This window comes from Platalea leucorodia, assembly GCF_965183815.1.
Source record: "Platalea leucorodia genome assembly, chromosome: 10".
Classification (NCBI taxonomy): Eukaryota; Metazoa; Chordata; class Aves; order Pelecaniformes; family Threskiornithidae; genus Platalea; species Platalea leucorodia.
The window spans coordinates 10572976-10598714 of NC_138832.1; the positions used below are offsets into that span (position 1 = coordinate 10572976).

Consider the following 25739-nt stretch of genomic DNA (forward strand, 5'->3'; position numbering starts at 1 on the left):
AACAGAGGCATACTTGACTCCTTACTGAGCAGCTGGGATTGAGTGGCTGAAATTTGAAAACTGTTTTGAGAGTCGACAGAGCTGAGTATTATTCTTTACAGAAACAAGTATGCCAGCAAACTGAACAGACCAGATAGCTACATCTGACAGCAGCTGGCACGCAGCTAATTTGGGTGCCTGCATTAATTAATCAGTTTACTCAGTGCTGAAGTACAGCTTGAGAATAAAAGTGACCCAGAAAGATCCTCAAGGGGCACTGGTATTTAAATTAAAGCTCAGAGAAAATTGATTTGTGAATGATACTCCCATGTTAATGCCCAGAATGGATTGCGTGAGATCAATAGCATGTCCTGCCAAGCTCTGGGCTTCTAACACACTTATCAAAACAAATCAACAGTATCTATAGCAGCTGAGAACATGAGAGACTTCATAATAGTTGAATAATGATATATTCTTGTGTCTTCATTCAGAACATGGATATCTAAAGCAATCTTGAAGTTTATCCCAAGAATCAGAAACATCACTCTGCAGAATCAATTTTATATTAAGAACAACGCAGCTCCATCCTACTGATCTCGAATGGAAAGGGAGAAATGTTAGTCTCAGAAAGCATATTTTGAAACAAATTACCCAGCCAAGAGAGATCCAGGATACCTTACATGCAGAAACCCGAGATGAATTGAAACAGAGCAAATTATTTTGAATCATCCCAACGAAGCCCAGGAACCCTTCACAAAGAGCACGGCAGAACGAGGTGGACACATTAGCTCATTTTACCAGTGGGAAACCCACAGAAGAAGTGTTAAGTAACTCATGAAACCCACACAACAAGACCTCAGCTCCGGGGAGATAAACCATTTATTTCAGCACGTTTGCACCACCCCTACTAGATGGACCGTAAGTGGACTGAAATCCAAAGCAGCAAGCATTTAAAAGCTCCTTATCAAAGGGAACTAAGTAAAGCACTTTGTGGCTGGAGCATCTTTACTTTAAAAGGCACCTCTGCTGTACAAATGAATTGAACTTGGTTAAATTACGACTCAGCCCCTTTATGAAGCTGTGATCACATTCTGCACCTCCTGCTTTTGTTCACACTTTGCCATAGTTTAGGGCATCATTGCCATCAACCTGCAATTGAGCTTGGAGCTCCAGCTAAGCACACCTCCAATTTGCTGGGTCTTTAATGATGCCTCAGTGAATGCTCCGGGGAAGAACAAGTCTGAGCTCCTTCATGTGGTACCCGTGCTCCCTGTACAGCCCCAGGCTTTTGCTGCCAGCCCAAGCTAAAACACATTCAGTCATGCTTTATCCCTCCCTACTTATCCCTCTGAGTTGCTAGAGCCAGCTTTCTGATACAGGCTGAAATGAGCTATGAGCACAAGATCTGGAGAAAAGCAGTGGGGAGCGTGACCTGACGGATGAAGCTGTCCCTGTGAATATGTGTGGGGCGATTGTGACTGCGCAGCAGCCTCTGCACAGAGGGACGGTGGTGGTGACGGCTGCTCCCCGCATCAGGCAGACGGCCAGGAAATCTCCGGTGTCTCCGGAAAGGGATGCCAGGCCTCCAGGCTCCCTGTGCGTGGGAGCATCTCCAATCTGATCTATGGCACTGCACTGGGTACAATCTGATTCTTGATATTTGCTACACCTGGAAGAGGTTTCTACAGCAACCACCTTTTCAGCATTATTGAATGCTGAATAACTTCTCTTACTTCTTCCTTCGAGCTACCCGAACACTTCCCATGACTGATTCCCCCTGGAACAACTTCTGCTATTGATGTGAACTAGGCAACAGCATTATAATCAAAGAATTAGCAGAAGCAAAAGCTACAGTAAACGTTCATACCCATGGTGGGAGGTTAATAGGTGTCACCTGCTGTCAGCCCTGGCACTGCAGGAACCACAGCCACCAACAGATCCAGGTAATGCTGCCCAGAATTACTGCCTGGGCAAACTGTCAGGATGTCTTTAAAGATAAGGGTGATATGAGAGCCCTCCTAATGGCTGATCCTTTTAGTCTTTACTGTCCCAAGGCAATCCATTATGCTTCTAGCTGAAAACGCAGTTATATGAGGAGACATTTTACTTTCTCAGGAAGTTTCCTAAAATGATCTGCAATAATAAAATGTCACTCTGGAAATTTGTAGAATGGCAGCTCATAACACATGACTATACCTTGATAGGAAAGGTATAATATATATCCTATCTCAAAATACAATTACTTTTAAGTAAGCATGGTGTGTGCATTTGAAAAACACGTACACAGCCTACAAAACCAGTAATTTGTACAAAAAAAAAAAGTTTATTCTAATTCTGTTTCAAATAAATGTACAAAACATAGGAAATGTGCCCTGTGACTGTGCCAAGATGCAAACAAGGATTAAAAAACCAATTCTGTTAATGATGTTACACCTTTAAAAGAATCTTATCCTCAGAAATACTCTATCTGCAGAAGGTAACATTTCTCTAATTTGTTCTATTTTCTCTCATTTCATATAGAAAGAATAACAATTACCATATATTTAGAAGTGCAGATGACTGAGTGAAATGAATTCTTGGACCCCAGCACTTCTAAGCTTTAGTAATTGCATTTCCAATGGAAAGCATGCATCTCGGTCCAAATTTGGCTCCAGAAAGAATGAAACAGTACTAAACACCTGGGTAAGCAAAAATCAAGTTCTTTGTAAGAAACTCTGATTTTTGTACCTTGAATTAATCTGTGCCCTTAAAATCAGGCATATATTTAATGCACTGGCTGGTAGACCAGATAGGAGAGTGCTGAAGGGGATTAGATGAAGCCAGCAGGTCAGAACAAAAGGCGATATTTCTTTACCCAGCATGTAATCAAACTGCAGATTTTTTTGCCTCCAACATTTTGTGGATGCTAGAAGTTTACACTGGACAAATTCATAGAGAAAAGCATATAGAAGACTACTGCAATGATATTACTTCTAGATCAGTGTTAGCTTCTGGCTCTGATCAGGATAAAAACACCGTGTATGAAATCCTGCAAGGAAACTTCTGCAGAATGCCTGTGTATATTGCTTCAGCTTCCAACGCTGAACAGCATCTCGTGGAACCTGAGATGTTGTCATTCTTCATGGGCAACAGGGGTCAAACACTCATATTTAACCAGGAGTCATGGTCCATAGGTGTGATTTCATCTCCTGTGCTGGGATGAAAAAGCAAACCACAGTTCCTGCGTGTCGCTGAACAGCTGAGATGGGCCCAAACGGTTGGCAGCAAAATGCAGAAACTCAAAAGCATTTTGGCAAAGCCACAGACCATCTCTGTGCGTAGCTAATTTGCTGGCAGATGAGAGTTCCCTTAAATTTTTTGTGCTTTCCGTCAAGAAGGATAGCAACAATGAAATTTAAACACTTTTGTCAGAGGTTTTATGCATATGGGTAAAAAGTGTTGTATAACACTGTTATTATGGTCACTGTGCTGTTCACTGCATGAAAGTCAAAATTACCAGCCACTGCAGCAGGAGGTGACTGAATAATCCAAAACACAGCAAATGGAAGCAAAATTAATTATGTCGAATGGTAAAACAGAATTACTCCAGATTGTAGGAGAATGGCTGAACTGAAAAAAGAAAGTGTTAGAACCTGCGGCTGAAAAGAAACTGTGGGACTGCAGAATAGACGGAGGCTGATGCAAAACCCCTTCCTTCTCCCCAAAGCCTTGAACAAAATCTCATGAGCTTTACTTGGCTTTTTGTGCTAAGCTGGAGTAGACAGGAGTTGTGTGTACACATACAGACAAACACACCCCACGCTACAAATGGACTGGCTCGCTATATTTACATTTAAAAAAATGACTATTGCTTGTACATATTTACTACTTCTATAGCGCAATCTGCCCCAGGATACCTCCTGGGAATATGCAGTGTAATACTTGGAACAAATCTGGAATAATAGTAGCAAAATACCTGCTTATACCACAATAAAGCAAAGAGTTATGTAAAATTCATCCCTGTAGCTTCAGAAATTTTTCATGGCAAACTCACAGTAAGCTGCAGCAATCATTTCTTTTCCAACCGTGAATGGGAATTTGGAAACGGCTTCAGAACACATTTGTTGTGTTTAGCCAGTGCTTTATATCTATCGGAATGGATAAAAGGGTAAAAACCACCCTTCAAAATCACACAGGAAGAATAAGCCTATATTTTGTCTTTTAGGCTCATGATGACATTTGATATATATATACACATACATGCATGCATATACATAATGTATATATACCTATGCATATATATAGAAAAAAAACACAGAGCTAAGAGGTGCAGAATAAGGACTAGAGATGCTTATGTGTTCAAATATAGCCTCTTTTAACGTTGTTCATTGGCTTGGCCAAAACCTGAAATACATGTAATATTTCTCCTTTTGAGATTCTGATATTTACTGTATTTACGTTTTGCTTTAACTACCAGCAGGCCTTGAACGAATTGAACTAAAAATGGTGGGAAATCATTATGTTTGAATGAATCTTAATCCCAGTACAAAGCACAATTTCCCAGCAGTTAACATGGCAACACAGCACATGCTTGAAGCACATCTTGATCATCCTCTAGCTGCCATGAATCTGTTCCAGGCCATACACTGATCTACTGCTCTGTGTAATGCTCTGACTCTCGGAAAGGTCAATGACAAAAATCCAGGAGATTCCTCACCTAATTCCCTGAGAAATGAGGATACAGCCTTTCAAAATTAGAAGCAGCGTGCAATACTTAGTAACAGCATTCGCTCAGGTTTCCTTGCTGTAAGTCAGAGCAGCATAGAGATGATGGGAAACAGCAACCCAGAAGATGTACCCAAAAGCTGTTACTTTGTGATAGATTTTGCAGCTTTTGAAGATTCTTTCACATGTTCCAGGGAAATCCACTGTTGTGGGCTGTGGAAAAAAGCCTACCCTTGCCCACTGCTAAAAGTCTTTTTACCCCCATTGCACCATTAATGTATTGCAACTGAAGCATTTTATATTAACCAGACTTTCCAGTATTCACTTTAAAGTTTCATAGCTGCCACAGGCTTTACAAAAATAGAAAGCGATTACGTACAGTTTTAACATTACTGCGTTTCATTATTCCCAAGGGAACGAAAGAATTTAAACGATTCTCTTCTCTCTCTCTTATCTAGGAAGTAAAGTATTTCTTAGCCTGAAATACTAAGTGTAAAGCTATGTATCTCTTTTTTGCTAATTTTTTTTTTTTCAGATTTATGTAGACAAATGACTCAGAGACATCCGTGTCACCCTGAGAGTCACACAACCAAGAACGTTGAAAACCTCCATCATGCCTGAGAAGCACAGAACGTCTTGCTTGACCCCCCACAGTCCTCAGTGATTACCAGCATGTCCGCAGAAGGGATCACACGCGTGTAGCCAAGCTTCCTGGCTGGAGGGACAGCTGGTCTCAAGGGCAGCACTACCAATGCTTCTGATTTTATCATCAATAGAGTGGAATTGAATGTTGTTCTGACATATTGAACTCCTGGCGCTGGGTTACATGAAAAATTGAGTTCACCTTTAAGTTTCTAGCCTACATTTTTCTAAAGGGAAAAAAAGGCTATCTTAAAGCTATCTGGATCCCTTAAATAGCACATATTCTAGCACAGCCAAGCATAGGGACATAATCTACACACAAAGAATGAAGATGCCTTTTAGGAGAAGGACTGTATTCTTGAATGCTGTAAGTCCAAAAAGGCTTAAGGGTCCCAACGGATGCTGAGCAGCAGATGGGCTCTCAAATGATATGATGGCTAAGAGGCTGGAACAGACCACCAAGTAAGAAAGGAAGGGTGACACTGTGTCCAGACGCGGTGTTGGTGAGACCACTGCTGGCACCCTGCACTTGACTGAGAAGATGCTATTTTTCCATAGTGCAACACCGCAGAAAAGATATACTTGAGTCTGTGCCACTGCTCACATCCAAACTGGGCTGGTCCACCATTCCTGACCTTCAGTTTTCCTCTGAGCTATTCGTTTTTCACTTCATGGAGCCGTCAGCATGGCACAAGTGGCCCTGGGGCAGGGAGCAGCAGGCAACGGGCCCAGAACACTGTGATCTCCTTCAGAAACCCCCCCACCATCAACGGAAACCCCAGCAGAGCTGGATGTGCCCCCAAAGGTCTTTTGGTTCTTGCCTCACAAGTTATAGCAATTAATTGATGTGACCGTATTTTATTGCAAATTAAACAATTGCACCCATTATGCTGTTTTGAGAATTTTAAATAACTGGGTTAGATTTTGCTTTCTATCCACTATGGCGATGACTTGCAGTCTTGACAGGACTTGTAAGAAAGAAGCAAATTTAAAGCCAGACTGGATGTAATCATCTGATCTAGGGAAAGGTTGCTTGAATATCATTTAAGTAATATTTTAAATGCAAGGAGCCAACTTTATCACATACTATACTTAAAACAACCGTGCTAATAAAATGGAATATTTGCTAAGAAGAAAATATAGAGAACGCTGTTGCCATCCCAAAGGCAGCATGTCTTCTCTTAGGGAAATATCAAATTAGTCTGGTGCAGTCTGTCATTCCCTGAATCCATATGTTACATTCATCTTTTCATTTATTGGTGGAGAATAAAACTATGTTTGAAGTCAGAGAAAAAATTTCTAGGCTCAATAATGTTCTTTGCTCACAGTTTAAGCATCTGTAGCTGCATCTGGAATTTGTACGTTGAGTGATACGGACAGTTAACGGGCCAATGGTACAATTAATTGAATTGTATCACTAACTTCGTATAAAGGGTTTCTTACAGCATTTTAACTTCAACAGAGACATGATCTCTTCGCACAATTCTGGGATGCAAGTTCTTCATAATGCTTTATCTAAATGAAACCGCAGTCTAACAAAATATTCACGCCAGTAAAAATTTTCTTTTTACTGATGTTCTGTATGTCAGCACAATGGCAGGACAGTGGCCTCTCCTTTAATTTCTTTCATGCAGGCTATGGATCAGCCTTCACCCCTTATTTAAACAACTAATAAAATAACAGTTGAATCAACACCACACGGCAAAATAAGCCCACAAGCAAACACAGACCCCAAATGAACACCTTCAAAATGTAAAAATATAAATCTTTTCAAAAAAACTGTTTCATAACAAAGTGCACAAACATGTAACAATAACAGGTGGTTTTCCCTATTTTTGATGAAATTGAAAAAGATCCATTATCACAAGAAAAAGCTGCCAAAACATACAGATCATTTGAGGAAACTAAAATTCAGAACTGAAAGTGATGTGGCATTATTCAGATTACAGCTGGCTGCTGAACAGTTACCTTAGTTGGAACAAAGAAGCCATCTGCTCAAACCCAGAGTTTCTAATATCAAATAAAGTTTAGACTATGGTGCTACCCTAGAACTGGCTCTGGGGCTAGTGACAGAACACAAACCCATACAGAGTGGATTTTTTTAGGTCTTCGGTTTGATTTCACCATAACTCAGAGGCAATTCAGTTGTCTGTGCCATCCTGCCAGCTGCCTGGGAGACTACCTGGGATTAACTCTCTTTCTCAGCTCGGGCTCCCTCCTGGCAATGCAGCTGAACAAACTGGCCTCCAAATAGTGATAAAATGTCCAATTTTGGAAAGGGACGTAATAAGGATTTCCTTCATTTGATGTAAAGGGTTCCGTATTCAGAGAGCACAGGTCTGTCATCTTTAATTAGCCAATGCTTTTACTAAATATTCCAGGAAGACAGCCAATTTAATAAGAAATGACATACTTACTCTAAACCAACTTCTGCAAATCACTATCATTAACTTTGAGCGTACAGATGCAGATGTTTTCAGGAGTTTTTTTAGTCTCATATACCTTGCATGCCCGGTCAGTATTTATTTCCCCCTGTGTGGGGGAAAGTAAAGAATTGCATCTCAGGATATAAAGCATAATGTGAGGCCAAAGCAAGATCTGCAATTTGAAAAGTGGCAGTGACTTTGCCTGCTGTTTGCTCGCAGGCTGCTGGATGTGATGAGAATACAGCCATCGTTTTGGCCCTCGTTCAGCGCAGCGCTACACCTGCAATGTTCTAATTGCAATGGAAAGTGCAACCCACACTCAAGTGCTTTAACAAATTTAGGGATATCAAAGTAGTTCGGTGAGTCAGCTTTCCTTCTTACTGTACAGCGCACCTTCCTCAACAGCAGGAAAGCTATTAGGGACAGTGGGTTAATTGTCTGGATGAGCTTCATACCAGTGTGAGTTACAATTTGCTTGTCTGATGAGGTTAAAAGCTGGTACAAGCAGTCAGTAAGACTGATAATGGCAAGAAATCACTTCAAGCAAGGGAAATAAGTTGTATTTTGGTCATGCTCACAGATGTTTATTTCCATTTCTGATATTTCTCAGAGCAGAGGACTTTCAAAATGCATTCCCTGTTTAGCTTCCTCCAAGTCAATGGGCATCTCTGATTGTTCGTGATTGTACAGGAAGAAATGCCAGCGTAAGAGTGCTCCACAGAAGGCACCGTAAAAAGCAATTATTTGCGTGTTGGTAAGAAGCCTAAAATTCTGCTCCGTATCCTTGAGTGCCATCTACTGTCCTCCTGTCACTGAATACCTTAGACGCAAACCTCCCACTTGCAAAGCATTTCTGCCAGCATGCCCAGGCAGCTTCTGACCAAGAACAGATACATCTTTCACTATAGGAGAAGTGTCAGGCTGGAGTTTGTCACATTGGAAACTTTCACTGTGGGAGTCTGAAAGGTGATAGAACAGCACCTTCAGTAGCTTTCTCAAGGAAATAATTTACTAGTGAACACTATTACATATGCAGTAATCGCAAGGAAATCTGTGAACATGTGAGCAAGCACCACTGCTTTCTAGGAGTTTAATGGCCACCATGTGCCAACTCCACATAGCAACCTGCATGTGTAACCTGCTCCAATTAAAAGGCAATGCAATGAAGAATCACTGTCCTTCCCTGAAACAGGGGTGGAACAGAATTCGTCCAGTATGTAAACAACATTCAAATATTTAATTAAATAGTTCTAACAGCAATCTAGATAATGCATGTATTGCTAATCAATTCCATACTCTATAGGAAGAACCTGCTGAACCACACGAGTGTGCAAACAACGCCCAGACTGCACCCAGAAATGTACACTTATCCACCACGATTCTTGTAGCAGTCCAACCCAGACTTACACTTTGGGGGAATTTTGCTGATAGCTTTCTTTTAACTGAGGAATAGGATGTAGAAATGAGATGAAGCTGACAACTGCAGCTAAACTAGACCAAGTTACTTAATTGCTTGAGCTCTTCTCAAATCTTGCACAATACTTGAAAAATAACATTTCAGTAGCCTTTATCTTCCAGTACAATGTTTCAAAGTCTGGAGTCCCCTTCCCTCTATGGTCAACCTTAATTACCCAGCTGTCCTTCCCCACTTCTTGCTCCTGTTATCTCACGATACTTAGATGTTTCCCCATTTTGCCAGGCCATAGTAACCCCGGAGGCTCCTTTCACAGGCCTGGAAAATAATTTTCCACAGCAGGAGTAGGTCTGAAGCTTCATTGGCAGATAAGCCGGATAGTGTGGTGCCTGCTGGAAAGCCCATTTCTCCATCAGCAGCACAGGAGGCTTTCCTAGGCAGCCCCGACACCTGCAGGACATGGACGTGCGAGTGAAGAGCCCCTGGTGTGATCTGATCCACTTCTATCACCACAAGAAAATAGACTTTAAATGCTCATGTTTAGTTGAACCTCTCTGCGGGGAAGTATGGACAGAATCACAGTCTGGGGATGGCTCTACATTAAGCCTTAGGGGGAAGAAGGCTTGCGGACTTCACCTCAGCATGTTGCAGTATTTCTTCCTTTCTCGTCTGCAGAGGCCTGCAGGCTCGTTCTGTCTTCAGCCCAGGAGCAGCCAGTGCTACAGCTGAGAGACTCAACTCCTGGCCCTCCCGTGGGATTTGATTCATTCAGCCTAGCTGGGAACCAACCTCCCATCTGGGCATGATACTCAGAGAAGACTGCCTCATCCCAAGCCCTCTTGCCATGACCAGGGCAGGTCACCCTGTCACCAGCATCCAAGCATCCAAAGTAACCCTGGGAAAGCAGGGGTCTGGGAAGGCTGCATGTGGCCGAAGCTGCACTGACCAATCGAGAAACATGGTGTTTCTGTACCCCTGCTCACCCCAATCCCGCCAGACAGAGCTGATACACCCCCAACCAGCCTACTGCCGTGTGATTTTAGATCAGCCCTTTACTCCAAGCAACTAATTTGTTGCTCGGTGTGACAGCCCAACGTGTAAAACCACATAATACAACGTTAAGGATTTGCATTATTGTAAGCATTTTGGACACAACTCTTTACTAATTAAAACTGCTCACTACTAACAGAGTCTACTTAAAAGACTTGAAGTTGGTATAAGATCTAATCTTAGATTATGGTGCATAATCTTAGATTATTCTAATTAATCATCTAATTATAATTATCTAATCTTAGATCAGCACACTGCAGCATTTACAGCCTATAAAACGTCAGATTGCTGTCAAACTGCTGCATGAGGACACGTAAGAGCACGCTCAGCACAGCTTTCTTAACAGATCCCAAGATTTAGAATTGCCTCAGACTATGCCAACACATAGCTCATCCTCACGTGCTGGAATTCAGGTGATATCCCTCAGGCAAAAAGAAAACTAACAGGCAGCAACATCAATCCTGCTTGACTTTATGTCTCTCTCTGACAAATGATGCAGGTATGCAGTTTTGAATCCTGGGGTCTGTGTTGAAAACAGCAATGCAGAGTGAGGTGATCCCATTTCCCATAACAGTGTTTCGGCATGTGGAACATAATCCAGATGGGTAACATCAGAGGCAAAGTGAAACTTAACATATGACCACCATCTGGGTACAGTTGTACTCCTCTGTTTTTGAGTTTTGCAGAAATTGTAGGCCTATTGCAAGTTCCATTAACATGAAGTAGAAGTTTAATTTTATATGGATAAATGAAGTGTGGGTGTACTGATATATTAGAAAGAATACTATTACCCAGAAAATTATAGTGGTCTCATGAGGTGGAAAAGGAAACTAAACAAATGATATTTAGTTAAGTTATACCATTGGGGTTTTTTGATAGACTTGTTTTTGCTTTGTAATCAAGTGCAACGTTATTTTATTATCATGGTTATACTATTATTACAGTGTAATCTTGTGCTTGATTACAAATCAAAACCAGGGATAACTCTGATCATAAAATAACGTGTTAACATAATAATCTAGAAAAAGGTAATAAAATAAGTGTTGCCATAGATTTAACAAATGTAAATGAGTAATATGGGTGCTGTAGTAGAACTAGTTACTCCCAAGATACAAGAGGTACTTATCCCAATATGGACTAGAAAAAGCTTGGACAAATCAGTATGGAAAGTAGATAAAGTAAGATGTAAAGGGTATGTTTAAAGGACTTCATCTTGGAAGTTGTTTTTCCTGTGTTCATGCTTATCAACATCAACTCACCATTTATATCAAACAAATAACCTTGTTCTGCTGTTGTGCATCTGGGATGGAGACAGCTAGCTCGATTTTAACACTAAAGTAGACTCACGACTTTTGGCTTCTACTGTGTTAAAATGCAATCTCTCTTTCCGTTCATTTCAGATCAGCTGATCAGAAGGAATCAACAAAATCTTAACTGGCAAATTCAAAGTATTACCCCAAAAACTCAAAATTTAAATAGCAGAGTGAGAAGTAGTTACCATTCAGAACAAATATGCAGAGGTAAAGACAGAGCTCTGCTGCCTCCTAAAACCAGCCATCAATATTCATAGGTGTCAGACACGCATTTACAGTCTTCTGCATCCCAGTGGGTGCCAAATAGGTATGGTAAAAGCCTGTCATACCAGGTCAAACAACACCAAGACCTTTTTCTGCAGCTGCTGCCTCTGATTGGGGATGGAAATAGACTTTTATAAAAACAAGCAAAACACCCAAAACTTACCTAAAATAAACACATTGCAAAAAAAATTATACATCAGAAGGTGGTCAGGGTAACAACTGGTCTGTCCCGATAACTCAAGCCCAGCTGGAGAAGACAGACTGTTGCCAACATGCCAACAGGAATGGAAATCAAACTGCCCAAAAAATAACAGAGAATCAACAGAACCTTATCGACCGTCTTGCCTTGCCCATAAAATTTCATACCTAAGAGTTGGTAGAGGAACTAGGTAATTCATGTTTGTGCATTACTCATTGAACTTTGTAGTCCTGAACCTTTTTCATCTAGGAACTGAGATGGCATCTCGGAGGAGAGATTCATTCACTAAATCCACTGCTGTCATTGTGCTTATCAGAGTTCCTGCAGGAATAGTAAAGTTTTCCAACAACAAGACTTATTACAACCAGAAAACACGGAGGAGGCTGGAAAAATGGAATATATATTTGAAACTAATGCATGAAACCAAAATGTTGATATAGCACATATTGGTAATCACAGCCTAGGCTCCATGATAGGCTCATGCACAAATTCCCCTCATCTCATTAGCATCTTTAATGACAATTTTGGCAGAAAAGCTAGTGAGGATCCATTCTGTTTCTCTTGTGAGTTGTCCATTCAGAAAAGGGTTGTGTTGCGTCAATGAGGCAGCATGCAAATTAATGCAAGGCAGAGCAATTGGCATGTGGCCCCTCTTCCATCAATGTAATTTCCATTTAATTACCATGCAAGCAGATGAATCACATCAGAGCCTCTTTCCCAGCATGTGCTGATAAAACACAAACTGGGAACTTAATGCTAGTCTTACCATTAGGTCTCAGGGAAGTGAACTAACCTACAAGGGTATTTGTGCATATTTTAATGAATATTAGACAACTCTAGGACCAGAATTTCAAGGGATATGTCATGTGAATTGGAGAGAGACATTAAAAACATAATTTGCTGAGTAGAATTTAATGATATCAATTCAACAGACAGATGTGAAAGGAAGTAGAAGAAAAATTTGAGTTAATTCCGAGTTAATTGACCCAATCCTGGAAACATTCATAATTCAAACTAATGTATTACATTGGTATATTTGTCTTACAATATATCTACGTAGTTTTCAGAAATTTCACCTTGCTTCTCTGTATTTCTTTCCATCTTGTGTAAAGCAGCTGTCTATATATGTACTGGCCTGCACAGTGGCAGTGATTTTTCCATACTTTTGAGCTCAAAGGCTGGGTTGACCCATTACATGCACCTCTTCTAAAAATGCAGTAGTTTGTTCCTTGGGGTCTTGGCATGTCACCATCACTCAGGTTGAGCCCTTAGGCAAGAAATTACTATATTATTGTACTAATCACATAAAGAACATTAAGGTTACCATATGCTGAAAAGAAATCATACTTACTTTCACAGAAGGCTGCTCATAACCTAATACAGTAAAAGCAACAAATAGGATAGGATGTACACAAATATACCAAGCACCAAAATGCTGACACGAGGCATCTATCTGCATGCAACAACAGACTTCCCCAGTGAATACAGAGCATAATTTCCAAACAAAACAGGGATGAAAGAGTTTTTCAATTTCACATGAAGTCAAGACAGAGTACAGAAATACAGCTGACCATCGTTGGAGTCCTTCTGCATTTCCCCTTACATTCTCCAATATCTGCAGCTGCAGCCAGTACAGGAAAATGAGCCATATGGTAATCTTTACAACAGACTGCAAGTAGGACCGTTCCTGGAAATTATAACTGCTCTTTGGCAAGTGCTGAGAAACACATGCTACTAACTAGTTCCTCATCCCAGTTTCACTCTGCTGGGGTGAGTGAGAAGAGATAGCAAGTTCTCAGCATGAGATAATATGTCCTAGATATTTGGTGTGTGAAAGTATTGCTAGATTTAGCTGCAGGCACCTTCTAGTAGGGGAAGCAAGGGCTTTTACGGGTAAGAGAAAACAGAAGTAAAAGTAGTAACTGGTATGGGGTGTTCGGGATGGACAGAATGGACAAAGCTATTGAGAAGCACTCCTCTGTCACAGCTCGGGCCAGGCTGCTGTGGTCACATCTCTGTTTTAAAATCCAGGTCACACATATAATGCTTCTAAATGGAGAATATTTTATTTCCCGCTTTCCTAAATTAATGTTTGGGTAAAGATTACGAGGAGTTGCTATCCTTTCCACTCTGCTATTCCGTAAAATTTACTATTCCTCTCTCTCTTCCCCCCAACCTTTTTTTTAAAAAAAAAAAAAAAAATCACACTGTTTACAAAAATCAATAGAAACAAATGTCAGTTCACAAGCAGCTCCCTTTCTCACTGAGCAGATGCTGCTTGAGCACCAGGCTTTGTGGTGTGGTTGGCCAATACATTGTGAGAATGAGGGAGGCCTGAGCTACAGCTGAAGCCAAACTCAGGCTGGGACTAGCATCCATCTCTATGAGATAAAGTCCCTGCAAAAAGCTATCACAGGTAAACACACATGTAAAATTACATAGACTAAAATGAACTCAATCTTGGTAAAATGTCTGCAATTCTGATTAAATCCTTTCTCTTCATTTTAAAATTTAAGAATAGGGGATTAAACATACCTAAGGAAGACCCTGGGTGGCCGTGTCTCACATGGCCCCAGTGCCCGGAGGTGGTACTGTTCTTCCTTTCAGATGAGGCTAAATCTGTCTGTGCGAAACATATTAGCTGCCTTCATTTTACTTGTTATCTTGGTGATCCGGCTGGCACCTTTATAAAGCAGCAAATTTATCTCTGGAACAGTTTATCATCATAGGGTCTTTCTTTTTATATATAACAATTCTGCTTTTCTCATTGTCTTGTATCAATTTCTGGTTTGCTACAAAGCATGTAAGTTTGTATTTCTTTTCAACTAAGCTCACAAAAGTTAATTACAATGAGGCAATGCACTTACAAAGCTACTACTGGATCTAACAGGCTACTGTCATGAAAAGTAAACAAAGATTCATGCATTTTAAAGCACATTTAGCTTCACTGATCTAGAAGCAAATTGGGCATGAGAAGATTGCACCGACAGCATTAAAACTGCTGCTGTATTTAAACCAACACCAGTATTCCTGTAAAACAGAAATGTAACTATACACACTCCAGGTTTTGGGGGCTTTACACTCCTATGAATTTTAAAACCCGTTGCATCTTCCAAAAATTTTTAGCAAAAGGATGAAATAAAAAATATAATTGGATTTAAATCTTTATTTGCATTAAATAACAGCAATGTGTGCCATTCAAAATCATTCTAATGAGTCATACTTGAACATAAAAGATTTATTTTGGATGGGCAATTCTCCATTACACCAGGCAGGCCAGACATGCACGTCCAATTTAGTACCTAAAATATCAAAAATAGCTCCCTGATTGGATGCAGCATACATGCTGTTGGTAAATTAGGAAACTATAAGGCCATATGTTCAACTTGTGTAAGTAGGAGTTAATCCACTGAAATTATCTAGAGTATTTTAACATTTCCCTTCACCTCTCAGGAACTCAGGAGGAGGACAAAAGTGGACTCTGCCAGTCTTTTCTGCCATGTTTGTAGAGGCTGCATCCAAGGAAACATCCTCACCGAGATGCCTGGGTGATATTTTACATGTTAGTGCTTACTTAAGACTGCTTCCATGGCGTGTTTTAGGGTGAGACCACATCTCAAGCTGAGCTGTGGAGCTGGAAGTGGTGCAGAAAACCTGCCTCCACTTAGCAAGTGCCCACCGAGAGTTCGTTACAGAAACCTGCTCTGCAACCCGCTCTTGTTACCAATTAGCTTCTGGCTTTATTTCAGACCACAGCCTTAAATGGTTTAGAGATGATGTGCCTAGCTGACCTAGTGATGACTTCTTGTGCCCTGGCAGAGCTGCGAGAGAGGAAATACTGATAACAGGTTCTCCTGGATAAAACTGCAAAGGGGAAGCAGCCCAGTTTATCAACTTTTGAAGGAAAGTTGCAAAGCACATTTACTTCTTACAAAGTACAAAGGTACACGGAGGCTCTGCTTTTTTCACACTGCAGCGTTAGAATTTTCTATTTAAAAACTGCTTCTTGCAAGAAAGTTGAGGTTGGCAAAGAGATGAATTTTTGGTTTTGTAATAAGGTGCTCAGAGATTTGTCATGGCTTTCTGTTGCTACACACTGACACATACAGATCCTGGCTTCAGCATCCCAACAGCAGGCAGACCGGAAAGGAAGGCTCTGGAAGATGTAAGATATGACTGCAGTAGCTCAGTGTCTTACTAATACTTAGTAGCAAACAGCAGGACGCAGCGAGTCAGAAAGTCCTTTTCACTCCTGTAGTCCTGTGGGATCAGGAAACTCTCCTCGGAACCTCTTTGTGATTTCATTTTCCTATTTGGATCATGTTGCTCAGCAAAATATGATTTCTTTCTCTAAGGTGAATTTGCTTCCTCTGCCTTTTTTAAATTCTTATTTTGTAACCAAAACCAATGAAATAAACAAAAAAAAAAAAACCCTCAACAGTGTCATCCAACCCAGAAAAGAGGACTTCACTCCTTTTCCAGCAGGAAACATGGAACAGAAGTGCCTTAGGGAGAACCAGCCTCACAAAGCCAAGGCAAAGACAATCACAAGAAGCTTTTCATCCCAAACCACATTAAGCAAGTGAATGCCCATGGAATTACACTTCAGGATCAGGCCCTTCACAGGCTGGAAGCACATTTCAGCACTAAGCTGAACATTTCACATGGCGCAGCATCAGGTCATCTTACTTGGACAAATGCCAGCTCATGTCTCTTACCTATATGTACCATAAAGCTTTAACAGGAGAATGGCTCGTGTTTTGTGTGATGGTGCTGAAACCCAATAAACAGCAATGCCACAAAGGGAACTGCATTGCAGTCGCAGAAGAGATTTCCTTAGACTCAGGAGAGCAGCAAAACATCTGGGACCTTTCTAGATGAAGGATGCTGCCATAATCATGCCAAGAGCTACAGTCATGACCAGGCAGGAGGAGTGTAAAGAGGGTTGGAGGAGGCAGAGGAGTGCTCTGGCAAACACCCCAGCCCCTTTGAACTTGCTGCCAATGTTCCTACTCACTTTAGCATGGTCAGGTTCTCCCCTAGTGCATTTTGTAGGAAGCCATTCCCTAGGTCCACCTGTAAGCACAGGGGGAAAAAAAAAATCACACAATGTTACCTACCTGCAGCCTGCTGCCACTGATCAAAGCAAAGGAGGCAGTAGCACATTTAGAAAATAAAATCTAGAGTGTTCTTTAGCATTCCTGTTTTTCATTCTTCTACGTTTAGGAAAAAAAAAAAAAAGGACTTCTCTTTTCTACTTGACAGGTCACTTTTAATCTCAGAAATATGGATTCATGCTTCCATGCAGCATTTTCCAGATTAGCACAGCCAATTCTGTTCAGGCCTTTCTGAAAGAGGCTCTGTCTGCAAAAAAGCCTGTCAAACCCACAGGGCAAACAATGAGTCTCTGCAGCATCCCTCACGATCTGTAAAAACTGGGGCCACAAGCACATGTTCCTGAAAAAGGCCAGGATTAGCTCTCAGCCTAGCAGTACTGTAATGGGCTGAGACTGTCGACTGGTGCATGCGGGACTCGCTGACACCTGACACCCACCACCGCCAGGCTGGGATGCTGGCACAGCCCCCTGACCCGCTGATGTGCACCCTGCTATTCAGTGCTTATTCAGGGGTCCCGTGATCCCTTCGACCTCTCTGGAGGGATCTTATTTAATTAAATCTAACACAAGCAGATTCAAAGGGTCTCCAATCAATAAATGCACTAGCAGCCATACAGCCTTCTCCATGACCAGTCCTCATCATGAAAGCTACCATTAACAGAAGCTGTTGGAAGTGTTTATGCTATGTTCATCTGTGCTGGACTGAGCAGCCTGAGCTCCATGTGCAGCAGCATCATCCCTGGCAGACCACAGGCTAAAGGCTCTATTAACCCACAGTAGGTAAAGTAGCTGTTTGCTTAACAGCAAGAGGTTAGGAGGAGCAAAAAAGCATGTTTACAAATGTGAAATGTTTATTGTTCTCTGGTGTTTTCCCCTAAAACTGGCATAAGGACAAGATCCTCTTGTCAATAGGAATGAACGCAGGGAGGGTAATAAAGAACACCTCTGCCTACACCGAGAAGCAGGCGGAACCCAGAGCTAGATGATATACAGGCGGCACAGAGTGAAGAAATAACAAGAAAGGCAGGTGGTAAAAAATTAAATAGTAACGGTTCTGCCTCTGTATCTGACAGCAGAAATTGGTCTTCAGAGTCCCATAAACTGATGCTCCACAATGTGGATTACAGCTGAGCTCAAATTAGTCATAAGGACCTGGCACAAAACTGCCAGGCCCTACCCACAGCAGGTAAGAAAGGTGCCATTCAAACTGTCTCTTAAGGCTGGTGCTGATTTCCTCTGGGGAAAATCCTCTTTGCAACAGCAAACCCTTTGCAACATCATCCAGAGCTCAGCAGTATGGGAAGCAAGATTAGAGACCTAAGGCAAGGGGTCCTCTGCCTCTCCCCTTGAAAAAAAAGAGACAAGACTTGCCACATGCAAGTGAACCTGAGCAATGCCGAAGTGATGGGCAAGAAGCTTGTAGGGAACCAATATGTGAGTTGGTACATCCTGGGAACTCAGGTATAGCTGTCTTCATTGCTGTCAGAGATGGATGCGCTGAGCTCCTTCCTTGGATGAAGGCGCTTGCTGACCACAGAAAGCGGCTCCTGTTTCCCACAGGCTCCAGAGAGCTGCCCAGTTCACAGCACACGCCTGCAAACCGCAGGCTGGATCTCACAGCTTCACAGCCCTAGTGTGGCTTTTGCTGTTTGAGCACGCTGAAGGACAGCATTTGAGTTTCTCAGCAGTATTACAGGGTTGGAAATTTGTTTTCATTCAGCATTAGAATAAACATGAGAACCTTTGAAGATTTTTGCAAGAATAGATTATGCTAGAAAAATATACATTTTCAAGACAGAAGTTCTACTTTATAGCTTGAAATATAGTCCAATACGCCCTACTGATTATTATGTTACTGGCTAAATTTTTAATTTTTGCGCAACAGATCATCATGAAGCTGGCAGAATGGGGACTCGGACTCCCACATGCTGCAAAAATACTTCACCAGCAATGAGACTAATCCCATTCCTCTTCCAGCTTCCCAGGAGAAGTGCTGTAGACATGGATACATTTCTACAACGTTTTTAGTTTTGGCAACGCACCATATTTTAGTCAAAAATGTAATTAGACAAAAGTACTCTGAGCAGTTTTATTTGCCATGACACACTCGCTCAGGATGCTACGTGTCTCCAAAGCAGTGGCCGGAGAGAGGCCCTGGCTCCCTGCTTTTCTGCAACGTGAGGCATCAAGTGGTGCGTAAGACAACGGAGCTCAGGCTCCCACAAGCTACAGCAGAGCACATAATGAAGAGTAACAGCATTCATTTTCAGAAGGAAAGCGCAGAGCAGTACACCCTGTGGAACGTGACCTTCACGTCCATAACCGAAGTTAATGAAGCCTTGCCTAGAGCCCAGGAGGGACACTTGTGCGTTCATTAGAGACAGTTATTAACACCCAGTTCACTTGTCCTACCTCAGGTAACAGATGGCAGGTAAGATGGATATCAAAATATCAGAGGCTAGGTGATAGTTATGGTTGGTTGCACCTACGCATCGTTGCCCTGCAATACTTGCTCTGACTTTGGCCCCTCCACATCGCACGCAGCAAAGAGCATGGCCTGGGCTGGGCTTTGGTGTGGCTGTGCGCTCTCACATGGGTTGGAGGAAAGACTCAAATCATCCTGCCAGGCAACCACAGTGGCAATTGCTGACACAAGGAGCTCCCTATGATCCTTTCTTGTGGGGCGCAGGATCTCCAAGGATGCAATAGAAACAATACTTGGGGTGCACTACCAGGAAGCCCTGCCTGCTCCTCTCCCTCCCGCTATTCTGAAATATATTCCTGGCTGTCACATCCTGCTTGCCATGATAATGCTGCAAATTTACCAGCTGCTGTTGCCACACAGAGGCCTGCTAAGGAAGGGACAGATTTGTCCTGAGGGAGAAAAAAGACCTTCCATGCAGAAGATTTACAGTGGGTAGCACAGGATTTTTTAGGAGGAATTTATAATGCAAGACAAGGTTTTACTAAAATCTGAATTTTTATGGGGCCAGTTCCTATTATATTAAAAGTGACAAGTTTTCTAAATCTGTCTGTGCAGCTGCAGCACACACTGAAAAAACAGCTCGGTTACTGATAAAAGACATTACCATCTGCCCAAAGAAGTGATGGCAGGTCAAACGCTGAACACTGTTATAATTTAATCTACTGGAAGAAAGACAGATCCTGCAGATGTTAGAAGTGATGCAAAACTACTTTCCAGAGGAGCTAAGTGCATTCTGTAGCACTTCTTGCTCTACCCAACTTTAGGTTGACACATTGTTCAGAAGCCAAATCCAACTCAAAGTAATTCTTTAACATAATTAAAATAAACCTCCTAATTGACAACAGTCTTTCTGCAGGCAGCAGAGACTTCCCTGACTCGTTTCCTTGAATTTATACAATCTATTTATGGATTGCTCCCTTGCTTGCAAGCCTTGAAACCAAAATCCATGCATTTTCTCAAAAGGAGAAACTCAGCAGAAAGAGAGCCAAGATATAAGCTTGACCAGGAAACTTTTCACTGTCTCCTTCCTAGACCAGAACCTCACCATCAGTGCTGTCTGTATGTCTTGTTTTACATAGCATAGCAGCAGCTCATCATGGAAGAGCTGGAGACGATCCTTCTCCAGTTTTATGGCCTGCCTGGTTCTGATCTTTCTCTTACTCAACCTGACAAGGACTAAAACTTCAAGGGGGCTTAGAAAGGAGTGTATGAAGAAGCCACTTCAGTCAAATGAATGTTCCCAGACAATAGGAACAATCAGTACAGATGTTACCGGTGACGTGTTATTTCATTGAAAGCAAAACCAAGTTTAAGCCCCGTGTGTCTCTATCAGGGGGCAGCTGTGCCCACATAAACCCCTTTTGTCACTTAACTGCATCCATGGTTTGACATCAGTTGTGCTTCCTCTTCATTCCTGGTCCAACCAATATTCTTAATTCTCTTTGGATTGTTGCATGACTTCTTGGAGAGGAAGACAACAACAGCAACAACAAAATCAAATACCTCAACCCACCTTCACTAAGGGCTAAGCTTTTTTTTTTTTTTTTTTAAACAATTTTTTATTTTGCATAGCTACTACAAGACTGCAACATGCCTTCCAGAAGAGTGTCCAGCAGTTTTTTTTCTATGAAATTGAGAAAATGAAAGACACAGAAAGAAAGATAAGGCATTCATGCTAATTTCATATAAAGTATTTATCTCAATAGAAAATATTGCACTAGAGTCATACACAACCTGCCTATTGTGAAAGTTCTGGGAATGGGGCTGCTCCTTGGATGAACAAGCAGAATTTCATCAGTGAGACAAAATAAGTGTTCAAATGACTGCGTCCAGCTCATACTAGTGCCATTCTGCAAATATCAAATCTGATTTCTCATCTCTCATAACAAAAGAATACAAAAACCTTGCAGAGATTTTCAGACAAGACATCAATAAAAAGACACGTCAAAATAATGAGAAAGAATAACAAAAGGCTGGAATAAGTTAAATTCCTGTGACAATTTAAAAAAAAATTCTGCCTTAATAAGAGCAGCAAGAAGATGACTGAAGTACCGTGGAGCACTATGGTCTTTATTTCAAAGTGCTTTGCACTGCTGAGATGATGACACTTTCCCCACTAGTCTGGCTTCCAGTCTTTATTGTGCAAAGTCCAACATTAAAAATTTAACCAAAAAAAGCCCCCACACAAGATAAAAAGCCAAAACCAAGGTATGGATAATCTCAGATGAGATCAGAAATGAAATTAAGACATCTATGTGTATGGAGCAAAGCCAGCTTTCTATATAACAACTAAAAGCTAAAGGCTCCTACTCAAAGTGTTTTGGAAGAGGTTGATGCTAATACAAGTGATCAAATTTAATCACTGCTGAGAAAGGGCATGCAGCATCACTCTGTCTTGCCAGGTATCTTCACCCGCTCCAGTCCTGAGCTCCTGTGCTGATTTCAGCTCTTCAGCCTTTGACTCCCACTTGCACCAGAAGCCATCAGTTTTCCACCAACACAAGCTAAAGCTACGTAGGGTCCTAATGAGATTTCCAAACGTGACCAAGCAGAGTGTCATCATAGGGCACGATATTTTCAGGGGCTCTGGAAAATCCCGCAAGTTAACATTTAGCTGCCTCAAAATATTTTACAACCAGGGTCCCATATTCAACAGGATACAGAGAGTATCCAAGAGGCTGTTTAGTATTCCCCCCCAGCTCCTCTCACTCTAAGCACAATTTAAACCTTGAGCAGCAGAAGAGAAGCTTTTACGTGGATTCAGGGCACACCATACAGAGCTTTCTTTCCCAACAGCAACACAGATATGCTGCAACTTAATCCCATTTGTCACATTAGGTAAACAGGGAGTTGTTCATGTGGAGAAAATTCAGCAGCAGGATACTCAATATCTGAATTTAATAATCTGGAAAGAGGGTGAACAATGAGGTAGTGTGTTTTTAGATTTCACAGAATTATTTAGGTTAGCTGAGGTTACAAGAAAGCTGTGGGGACTTCAAAAGAGAATAAATGCTGCTGGATAAGCACATAGCATAGCAGCCAATGGATTTTACTGATGGCAAAAGATAACAAACTACTACATGCTGTTGGATATAAATTTCAACTGCCACCTGGAACTTGGTGTAGTCAAGATGCGGCTAAGGCCATGACTTGGCAGGATTTTTAAAATGACTGACCATTTCTAGATACCCGAATATCATATCACAAAGTGCTAAACAAAACCATGAGACAGACAGATACCAGGGAATATAATTCTCATAATACAGGGCACAAGTCAAACACCTGCCAATATAGTCTAGGAGGAAATGTCCCCCTTGAGAAGGCTTTCTGTAACAGTCTGGCACAAGAAAATTAATCTATTTGCTCAGGCCCCTGTCAGAGACAAAAATATTAATCTAGTTGGACCTCTAGTCTGATTTGGTCTGGCAGTTATACTCCAGACTCATTCTCCAGGGTTTTCCATTCATTAAGATCTTAGTCTGTATTTTAGATAACAGCAATGTTTCGCTATTTCCTTTCTTATATTCATTGCAGCTGGTGGTAGGCTTAGGGTCCCTGTAACTATGTAGTTTGGGTTTTTTTTCAGAGGTTTTAAATAATTCCCACTCTGCTTTCATTGTTGTCTCTTCTGAAGGGAAGTGCATCTCACCAGCACCTCCTCCCATGCCTGCAGCTATCCCCATGGCTCCTGGACCATCTCCAGAGCACCCCTGTCCACAGCAGAGTAGATCCTGCTCTCTGAGCATCACCTGCACGAGATGTCAGGGTGCGTATTCAGAACAGCAGCATTTGCCTCTGGGGGTCAGAGAATTAAGGCCCATCTGCATCCCCAGAAATAATTTCTTTATAAAAGCACCTGAATTGCTGCCAAAATACAATTTTCTCAGGGCAGAGGTGGATGCTTATAAGGCTCTGGGAGGCTCAGCTGGCACTGGCTCATACCCTGGCTGGGCTGACAGCCCATGGCTTTTACCCTCGCCCCCAGGGTTTTGCTGCAGGCATTTGCCTTGTCTTCACTGCTCTTATGCCAGTCTCTGGCTTTTCTTTCTCTTCTCTTCTCTTCCGGCTGCTCTCTGAGGATCCTGATTATAAGCCATAAAATAAAACCAACTTGTTTTCCCTCTGCTCCTTCCCACCATCCCAGCTCACTGATCAGAGGCAACAAACACATATGGGAACTGCTACTGCTCCGTACCGGCTCCTTTTGAGTGAAGGTGGTGTACCTCTGGCAACATTTGTAAGGGCATTATTTTAACAAGGTGAGATCTCACCTTTCTCCTGACAGTAATCATGTTAATACTTAATATCAATCATATAAATATTTAAAGCTTCACTACAGTATTGAGACAAGCAATTAGTAAGTATCTGTGTAGCCCTAGGAGGGCCCAAACACTAAACCTGATAAATATTCATGTTAAAAGAGCTCCTCAAGCTTCCACTGTGCCGGGAGACGCTGCTCTCTGGGGATGAAGCTTTGGTGATACTATGCTTGTTTTCACTCCTTTTATCAACACGATGTTTCTGCTCTCCACTGCCAGGACGCCAGCCCTGGCTCCAGGCACCACTCTGTGCATCAGCCAGAGGCTGGGAGGGCTCCAAAATCCCAGAACATCTAAAAATTTCAGCTGATCCCATTGCTAGCAGAGCTGAGCATGGAGCAGCAGTTAATGCTGGCAGTAACACAGGCAGTTAAGCCATGTGGGAGAGGAAAGGGACCCCCTCGGTCCTCTCCAAGGCGTGCAAATGCATGTCCAGCAGCCCAGAACCGGTGGGACGATGCTTCCCTGGCACAGGGAGGCACCTGGGGTAACGTGGCACAGGGAGGACAATGCCAAAGCAGTGTGATGGGTCGTAGGTCATGGACAAAACATCTACTGCCAGTTCACAGATTTTGGGTTTACCATTTTTCCAGACCATTGATGGATTTTAAGCACAACTTGCTACATTAAAATAATGCAGGGTGATCTCACCAGTTCGCTATGTCAGTGATAAGCCAATGACTAGATTTTATAATAACTAGCTAAAAACTAAGCCAGGAGTTTGTCAGGAGGGGATGACTTAATTAATCCAGGTGGACTGACACAGTCACTTACACATATACACAACTGCAGTCATTTAACTCACAACCATGAATACAACAACAGAGTTAAGGAAACTCCAGTATAAGAAACATTACTTTTTATTTAATCTTTTTTTTTTTTTTTTTTTTTGAGAATGAAGGGCCAAAACAGTAACTGTATTTAACTCCTTGTATCCTTCCCACATGACATTTGGGCACAGGTGCCTGTGGCTGGTTGGCAGCAGTCAATACTAACCTGTACCTCAAGAGTCATTACTAGAAATCAGCAGGAAAAAAAAAAAATTTTTAAAAGAAAAATATCGACAACAGAGCAGATGGCCCCAGCTGTTGGAGGAGCACATCACTCCTTGCTGCAGCTTCAGAAAACACCTGGCATCATCAAGGTGTGCAGCATGCCCTGGCACTGCCGAGGAGATCTGCATTACAAACACCCCAGGCACCCTCCATCTGTCCTTTCAGGTATCAACTGCGCCCAGGAACTTACTCAGCAGCGCCTTGCCCTTGTCTCGCCTGATCAGGTCTCTCTGCAAGATGTTCACTGCTGATAGCAAGTGCCACCCTAGAAAGGCAAAGCAGGGTCAGGCGAAATGAGACTGCAGAACAGGCTGTTTGACTGACAGCTCTTTCTGCTCCCCCCTTCCCTCTGCAGGGAGAATAAATAGCGAAGTCTGCCACAAGTGCTCACCACATCTCTGTCACCACATAATAATGATGATAATTATAAATAACAACAATAATCTGGATGTAAAGCTGCTCCAGCAGTTGGGGCTAATGGATGCTGATTCTAGTACCAGCCTTCCTGGAAGCTGCGTCGGGCCGCCAGCACTACAGAGTTTTTTGAAACTCAAAGAGAAAAGACAAGCCTGGACACCTGGAGTCGCAGATGAGTGTGCTGGCCCCTTGTTGGCCACACTCTGGCAGCCTGTTAGCAGCTGTGAACCTGTTTCATTAGAATGGGGAAAGTTTAATACCTTCTGTAATTTCCACTCAGATCAGCTGATGAGATTGTCTGGTATTCCTTCGCTAGTCTTAGTTGACAAAGAGCAGCCCTCTCTTTCTTGCCCAT

At 42.0% G+C, this 25739-nt stretch overlaps 1 protein-coding gene across 3 annotated transcripts in view; it reads right to left on the reverse strand.

Moving 5' to 3' along the window:
• HTR2C (5-hydroxytryptamine receptor 2C) overlaps window positions 1–25739 on the reverse strand; it is a 93977-nt gene that overhangs the window by 14670 nt on the left and 53568 nt on the right. The gene's annotated exons all lie outside the window — the stretch shown is intronic.